Below are 8,977 nucleotides of genomic sequence, written 5' to 3'. Positions count from 1 at the left end.
GGAGCCCCAGGGATACAGACACAGGCAGGTCTTCCCACCTTAAAACCAAAAGAATTGACTAAGCTGCAGATTATGTAAGACAGAAATGAATAATGAAATGATAATGGAGATGTGAAAATTGGGGATATGAAAAGGACTACCCTTTGTATGCATGTGTGTTCCTTCAAAAGGCACTAAAATATGGGAATACTTGACAGTTGTAAAGCCCCTTTGTACTGCCTGTCCTGCTGTGCCACGCAGCAGCCACTGGGAGGCTCTCTTGACCACCAGTTTTTATCTTCAAGTTCATGCCACAAAAGGACTGGTGACTCTGAAGAGAAGGTAAAGATGTGCTCAGTCTTACCAGAATTTTACACACTCAAGCGTTATGTAAAATCGCCATGCAACCACCACCAGTCTTGTAGTTAACATTGCACGTGATAGGCACTCAAGCATTTACTGAACAGTTGAAGTCGACACTGGGCTGTATGTGCTGCCCTTGACAAGTGGGAAGGTAATAATACAATGCGTGTCTTTAGAATGCCCTTTGCTGAGATGTCCTTTCATTCCTGTGACCAAAATTGGGTTGGAAATTCACACGGGCAGAGTAGAAATATCAGACTCACAGAAATATCTGACTTACAACTGTGACCTGGCCTCTGGCCTTGGCTTGGCTGAGCAAAGTCTTTGTAGAACCTAGGAATAAAAGGGGTGTCAAAAAGAGATGAAATCTGTCATTCCTAACAATTCTTATCACAGCACTTAAACTGAACGAAAATCAAAGATCAGTGCTCTACTTTTGCAGGTTTACTTAGAAAGGCTTTTAACTTATGCTGAGATCGACATTTGCCCCACTAACTGGAAAAGAATTGTTTTGGGAGCCATTCTTCTTGCCTCCGAGTTTTGGGACGATCGGGCTGTATGGAATGTGGACGACTGCCAGATCCTCAAGGACGTTACAGTTGAGGACATGTGAGTTTGTAAGGTTACCGTGAACTTTCTAACCATTTTCCAATACCTCATTTGCTCTCATAAAGTTTACATTTTTAAGAAATGTTACATTTTAAGAAAGGTTACCTTGTGCAGAGAGCTGAAATAGACATAAAATTACAGCCTTCTTTCTATCTAGCTGTAGTATAACAATTTGTATTTCCCCTCATTCATTGGTAGGTCTTGATGTGTTATTGTTGTAATATTCTGCTTGAGAAATTGAAATTATTTTTCTGGTGGTTTTTGCCAAACATTTTACAAGCTCACTACCAGAGCAACATGGTACAGTAAGTAACTTGACAGCTTTCTTAAAGCTGTCTACCAGGTCCAGTCCATTTTTAAGGGGCACATGCCTGGTCTTTGAAGCAAGTGGCCACTGTTAAGGTCTTAGGGCCTCTAGACTACTGACAGGTTATAATTTCAACCTGAGTCACACATTGTGTATTTGCTTTTGCTGGTCTTTTTCTCCTTTTTATCTGAGGTTCTGTTGTTACAGAAACTATGATGTACAGGTAGCCACATATAAAGGTTTCAGATCCCTGTGTTCCTGTCTCCTCCCCTAAAGTCTGCTGAGCTAGGAAACACCTACCTCTCAGGTCGTCCGGGAAGCATCCCTGGGGCCTCACCCAGGGCACTCAGCAAACACAGCGGCACTTTGTGGGGCCTTGAGTTAACTAGGCAGGTTCTCCTCACAGATGGCACGCTCACATTGGCATGAAACGCCAGGCTTCCAATCTGGCTCTGGTGAAGGGCCCCAAGGGTGGGAAGCAGGATGAGCCAGAGAGGTAATTCCAGCAGACTCTCGAAGTGCCCGCTTGACAGTGAACCTGTCTTTGTGGGTGGCATTCAGGAAAATGTGAAAGGACACCTCTTGATTATATTGGACAGCAGCGGCCGATCAAGATGGCAGGCAGGGGCAAGAGTTTGTTTTTGTTACCTTTGCCCCTTACCCTAGATAATTCACAATTACCAAAGTGCATATTTACAGCTGAAGCGAGGAAAGCTGTGACTAAGAGAAGGGACCAGTGACTGTCAGTAGCTGTCAAAGTGGCTTTTGGTGAAAATGCCCACTTTGGTGATCATGTAAACCAGGTGGTCGTGGTGATATTGCTGGTAGCAATCTTAGCAAACAGTGGAACAGCAGATAATGAATTTGAAATGAATAGAAGTACTTTTGGAAGTTGCAGAAACTAAAGTGACGTTGACCAACACTATCATCAGTCTTTGAACTGGTCCCTTGAAGGAAGGAAAATTTGTAATCGTGAACACCATCCCTGCCATGATGGCAGCTGAAATTTTCTCAGAATCTGCAGCTGAGCTGACTGGGGCTCTGGTTCCAGGTACAACATCCGAGAACATGCAGGGAAACGTGTGGGTGTTCATAGACATTGAGCCCAGGAGCATTGGCGGCACTGTCCAGCTATGAAGAAACTAATTCTAAACAACGCTTTTCTGTGTAGAACGGAGAATCACCAGGAGTTATGTTTATAATAGGCTGCTTTTGTTTATGATCTTTGGGAGTTGGAAAGCATTACAACAAAGTGTTTAATACACATTTGTTTCATCCCTCTGCTGTTGACTACTATTTGTAATGGTCTCATTTTGAGTCTGAATTGAAAAATTGCTGTCTATCAGCTTTTCCTTAAAACTTTCTAACATCTCTGTGTCTTGTTAAATATATATTTCCCTTCAAAAGAGTAAGTTAAACTGAGCAGCTGCTGTTCAGACAGTTTGCTGCGCCTGTAAGTGGTAGGCTCTTCAGCCACCTAGCCATTTACAAACAGCAAAAAACACAGAAGATGCATATTCTGTAGGCATAATGCTTTTCTTCAGTGATTAAAGCTCTATTAATAGACATGTTAATCCTATGAAGTACTGTATTTCCACACAATTAAAATGTATTAGTGGAGAAAATATAAAAGGGATAGTGAAGTGCATTTATTCCTGTAGTAAATTAAGTCCTGATTAGCTGATTATCAAAACATTATCTGATTTACATTTCTATAGACTTCTGGCCGTATGAACAGGAAATTAATTTTGGAAGTAGGTTCAGTTAGGTTTAAAGTTCAACAAATGAGAAACCTCATTTCTGCTCATACTCTGCTCTCCATACAGGAGAACATGGAGCATTTGTTGATTTATCCAATGGATAAAATATTAACACTTGAAAACCAAGAAACCAAATGTATTGTAAAATAAGCCACTTGTATGTTTGTTTGGGTATTTATCATTTTTATCTAATCAACTCTCTAAAGTGATTGCTGTGAAAAGTGGTAAGATTTACTCTAACTTTATATTTATTTACTTAAACATTTGGCAAGCAAATGGCTGGATATGGTCATATAGCAGAAGCCTGCTCCCAGCACTCTACTTTCCCACTTCATTGAATTCGCCCTCTGTGGGCGTGTGCAGTCTGTCCTGGCAAGGGGCGGTAGGTCTGAACATTCTGGGCTGCTCTCCTAACACCGGGGGCAACAACTGCTCTATCAGAGGTCGTATCGTAAAGTGGGTTTAGTCTAGCTGAGACATAATCTTACTGCCTTCCTAAGCTTAAAAAGTGCATCCTGTCCTGTCATGGTGACGACAACTCACCCTAGTAAGGTTTTAAGGTGAACAGAAACTTGCATTATGCCCTTTGACACAGCCCCATGCACGGGGTGGGGGTGGGGGTGGGGGGATTCCCTTTCCCATCGAATGTAGCTTATTTATTTATTTACTTGAGATGAATCCTTGTTGCCTCAAGAGTTTTCCCCCCTCAGAGATAATAGCAGTGGCTCTCGATGGATCCATTTGTTGCCGTGGTGATGTGCCCACTCCTTTTGTTGGCTCGTCTCTACTTCAGTAAGCCCCTTCCTGTCATCAGCCCGGTGAAAATGTCTGCAAGTTCTTCAGAGCTAATAAACAGCATACATCATTCCTTTCAACTGATCACTAGAGCGGGGCCTCGTGAGTGAGTGTGGAGCATGAATCGTACAGCTGCACTAATGGAACTCTGAAGAATGAGCCCCTGAGTCAGCAGCATGAGTGCATAAGAGGGCCATGACCTCTTCCCCCTTGTCCCAGACTCAAAGTGCTGGGACGCAGAAAGGACCACAAATAGCTGTACCTTGTTTGCACATTAGGGTATTAATCCAGCTGGGTAGCCATTATTGGTTTCAAAACAGTATTTAGAGCCATCCTAGTAGCTCAGAATGGTATTTTTGAAGATAGCCCAGTTGACTAAAATTGTCCTGTGTTGGTTTTGTCTTCTCCTCCTCCCCCAGGAATGAGATGGAAAGGCACTTCGTGGAGCTACTTCAGTTTAATATTAATGTTCCTTTCAGTGTGTATGCCAAATACTACTTTGACCTTCGCTCCTTAGCAGATGACAACAACCTGAATGTTCTATTCACTCCTCTTAGCAAAGAAAGAGCACAGAACTTAGAGGTAAGGCTGTGAAATCACTAACAGGGGTTTTCTGTCAGCCACCGAAGCCACACCTGTAGCTAAATTATATTAAGCAGTGATTAGGAAAATGGAAAGCTGTTAACAGTTTGAAGAGCTTATTGACCCGTTGGCATCATATTTCCTGTGTCTTTTATGGTTTATACAGGGATCCCACATTATAAAAAAAAAAATTGTCTCTTCTGTAACCATAATTCAGAATACTTTCAATCATATTTAATCTGTTCTTAATGGTTTTCCATTTGAACCTCTACACTTACATATAACCGTACATGAATAATTTCTTAAAATTGTATCCCTAATCAGATGTACCTACAGAATCTACTTACCACTCTTAACTGTCTGTTTTTTTTTTAATAATTGATGTTTTGGACTATTTCTACTGTCTTGATATTTTTAATAAATAAATAAATGTATTTATTTATTTATGGCTGCATTGGGTCTTCGCTGCTGCACGCGGGCTTTCTCTAGCTGCGGCGGGCGGGGGCTGCTCTTCATTGCGGTGCGCAGGCTTCTCATTGCAGTGGCTGCCCTTGTTGCAGAGCACGGGCTCTAGAGCGCAGGGTCAGTAGTTGTGGCGCACGGGCTTAGTTGCTCCTCGGCATGTGGGATCTTCCCGGACCAGGGCCCAAATCCGTGTCCCCTGCATTGGCAGGCGGATTCTTAACCACTGCGCCACCAGGGAATTCCCTCTTAACTGTTTTTTACTCAGCTTGCAGTTCGTGTGTGTGTGTGTGTGTGTATGTGTGTGTGTGTGTGTGTGTGTGTGTATCACAGTTCAGTCCCATGAGTTTATTAGACAAAGCATCCGTGGCTAACCTGAGAGACCTATACTTGGAAGGTATAATGTGGATTCAGATACTGGATGTAGAAAGTACATGAGTTTTTAATATAAATGGTAACGTACATGGAACAACGTAATACTTATGGCTTATGATTTTTGGTGGGTATACAGCAAAATTCACAACTGAAATGAACACATTTAAAATTGATACTTTCTGTGGTACCTTGGTGGTACTTTAGAATAAGATGTTTTTCTACCATAATTTATGTGCAAGTGAAATAGCACCTTTCAGCGCTTGTCATTAGACCTCTCCTACCTTCAGCACATACCTACCTGATTAAAATTTTCTTAGAGTATGTAATAACTAATGAAAACTGAAGAGAAGTTGAATAGCTGAGTAAACACTGATTTTGCCCAAGTGTATGTCCATTACGTTTAAGGATCACGTGTGTAGGTAACAGATGATATTGCTATTAGGAGCCTATCATTAGGAAGCCAATTTTTAAGTAACTCTAAGTTATTAGGGCAAGTTACCCCTTGCCCCAGCAATCTAATCATAGCCCTTAAAGGTTATTACCTTAGGGAACTGTCAGTTAGTGTAGATATCAGCTATCCAAAGTAGCAGTAACTATGAACTTATCTAAACGAATGGAGATGTGTGGCTTATCAATGATGCTTTTTTTGTTTTTTTAAGGTCCGAACATTTTTTTCCCCCCTAATTATACCTATGTTCTACCTGATTGACTTTCCTAGGCCATTTCCAGATTGTGTGACGACAAATACAAAGACGTGTGTAGAGCTGCTATGAGAAGGTCTTTCAGCGCTGATCATTTCATTGGTATTCGGCGCTCCAATGCCATCCTCTCTTAAGGGAGAAGTGAGGGGTTGTAACATCATAAACCCCTCGAAACAAAGACTGGAGAAATATCACCTCTCCTGCTCAGAAACCAGCAAAGTTAGTATTTTCACCTTAAAGAAAGACATTGAATTCAAGAGACTCATGGACAAGCGAAGATTATGCTCATAGGAGAGAACGGGACCTCGTCAATGTAACACGCTCTTCTGTCCTTTTTATTGTAAACAGAGTTACAAAAACCACTCCAAAGCTAAAAGCTCCCAATCCACGCACAGATATCTGCTCCCAATCCACGCACAGATATCTGATAGCTGTGAGCTATGTGACGTTTTTTAATTAATAGTTTAAATTTTTAGACTTTAAAGACACTAGCTATATAACTTCTATGTTTTTCTTACCTCACTGTCCCATACTGCTGCATATTCCTTTAGAATCAGTGCAGTATTACCATCAAAAAATGGGACTCCAAAAAAAAAAAAAAGTAAAAAAACAAAAAAAGAAAAAAAACCAAAAAAACAAAAAAAAAACAAAAAAGAAAAAAAAACAAAAAAAAACAAAAAAGAAAAAAAACACAAAAAAAAAAACAAAAAAAAAACATGGGACTCCTAACAACTCATAAAGCCAAACTTCGGAACAGACTGTTGTAGCATCGTTAGGTTTTGCAGGGTTCTTCCTCCCTACTATATCATTGAAGCTGCTAGTCATTATTGGCAATCAATTTAAACCAAAAAGCTGCTGAATAACACATGTCATCCAAATTCTTTGCAGGCAGTACTTATTAGCATATTAGCATGTTTGCGATCATAAACAGAGAAAGTAGGTTATTTCCTTCTATTGGGTCCGTGCTGCATTTCTTGTTAACTATAATGGTGCTTCTGATTTTGTGATGATTTTCCTCTTTGTTATGTACTTGTGTTAAAGGATATTTTCATAATTCCAGCCAACATGGTGGTCCAGTAATTAACAAGCCGGTGATGAAATAGAAGGTGTCCCAAAAGTCTTAGAACAATTTTAAGCTTTAATATAGTGTGCTTGGATACTCCAGAACAGTGTCGCAGAAGTATAAATGCTAGACTGGCAAAACATCACTTGAAACTTTAATCGAATTTCTTCTAAACTCATTTACTTTTGTACATTTTAAACATTAAGCTTTTATTTTTTTATTTTTTATTTTTTTAAATGAATTAATTTATTTAATGGCGTGTTGGGTCGTTTCTGTGTGAGGGCTTTCTCTAGTTGTGGCAAGCGGGGGCCACTCTTCATCGCGGTGCGCGGGCCTCTCACTGTCGCAGGCTCTCTTGTTGGGGACACAGGTTCGAGCCCTGGCTTGGGAAGGCCCGTGAGCCACAATTACTGAGCCTGCGCGTCTGGAGCCTGTGCTCCGCAACAAGAGAGGCCGCGATAATGAGAGGCCCGCGCACCGCGATGAAGAGTGGCCCCCACTTGCCACAACTAGAGAAAGCCCTCGCACAGAAACGAAGACCCAACACAGCCATAAATAAATAAATACATAAATTTTAAAAAATAAAACAATAAACGCTTAACGTTTAAAATTTACAAAACTAAATGAGTTTAGAAGAAATTCGATTAAACTTTCAAATGATGTTTCGTAAGTTTGTGGCATTTATACTTCTACAAGTATCAAAGCTTAAAATTGCACTAAGACTTGAGGGGATACCTCCCCTCCTCTTTTTAAAATAGTCCTTTGCAAGGCTGGGCTGCTTACCTGCTTGATCACCTAAGTTTCTTTTTTCTAGATTTGGTAAAGGAATTATGAACAACAGTGTTAATTCACATGTAATAAATTGAAAAGAACTGGACCCTAGTAGTAGTGACAGGAGAGTAAGTGATACGAAACAGCTTTTCTATCCTGGGTGTTAACCTGGCTGTAGGTGTCTCACTTCAAGTTCTATGTAAGAGGAAACATATAAACCTTAGGAACCCTTACCTCAGGCTTTAAAAGGCAGGGAGGTCCAGTAATCAGTCTTTTTGGAGATTGGTAACGATGTCACCTAAACTTGAAATATTAAAAAAAAAAAAAAAAAAAAAGTGTTCTCAACTATGTGAAATCTTTCTCCTCCTACCTTCTCAAATGTAATCCTAGGAATTTTGCCTGTAAACAAAGCATTTCTGGGCCAGAAGTACTTTCTCTCTTTATAGCAAGGCTTCACATTATACTGAGTGCTGCAGGTTCCATCATTTTTAAGGGACAGAGACATAAATGATAAATTATGGTATATAAAATACTACAATCTACCACCTCAAAAAATATTGTTTATGGAGTTTGGAGCTTGGAAATTCAAGTACTGATTGCAGTTTTATTTTGAAAAGAATGCTACAACTTATGTGGTTTTTCTTCCTCATGTTTATATTAAAAGAAAAGCTAATAAACTCTGTTTTAATTAAAATATATGGCTACTGTGTTTGTAACACTTCTCACTGTTCACATAACATTACAACTCTGCCTAACTCAAATGTTTTCAGTCAGCTCTGATAGTCGGGCCTTAAAGCATTTTCCAACTAACCATTCATAAGTTGTTTTGACCCCTGCCTTTAGTTAAGATGTAGACATTTATTTCTTCAGCTTACGCTCTTTTCAACCTGAAGATAATCTAGTCCACTTAAAATCACTGGCTACAGTGCTCAGTGGCATAATGCATTAGATGGCATTTTTGAATTGTTTGTTATGGTGCCAAGATGGAAATGCACATTGAAAGATAAAACTAGGTAAATCCACAGAGAAAGGAATTACAGGAATACTGTAGAATCAGAACTTGTTGTTTGAGGGTTTCAAGCAATTGAACAGGAAAGAAAATGGAAGAACAGGAAGCAGTAGAATTGTGGTTGCTGTTAAGAGGGTGACTTTTAAACAAGCCACGTAATTTGACTTTAACATGCTATTTCACTTAACATTCAGTTGGAAA

The 8,977-nt window shown here is 40.0% G+C and overlaps 1 long non-coding RNA gene across 2 annotated transcripts; it reads left to right on the top strand.

The window, feature by feature from the left end:
• The first annotated feature begins 789 nt into the window (after window positions 1-789).
• LOC309663114 lies at window positions 790-8,134 on the top strand. 2 transcript variants are annotated; one of them, XR_014265113.1, is made up of 3 exons: window positions 790-951; window positions 4,233-4,395; window positions 5,951-8,134. It is a non-coding gene; the product is annotated as an uncharacterized lncRNA (long non-coding RNA). The 2 variants fall into 2 exon arrangements; XR_014265114.1 differs by lacking the exon at window positions 790-951 and having other exon boundaries at window positions 4,138-4,395.
• Window positions 8,135-8,977: the final 843 nt, after the last annotated feature.

The sequence above is a fragment of the Balaenoptera physalus genome, assembly GCF_965194825.1.
Source record: "Balaenoptera physalus genome assembly, chromosome: 6".
Lineage (NCBI taxonomy): Eukaryota > Metazoa > Chordata > Mammalia > Artiodactyla > Balaenopteridae > Balaenoptera > Balaenoptera physalus.
Note: the sequence above shows the minus strand (reverse complement) of the source record. Positions and strands in the feature narration are given on the sequence as shown.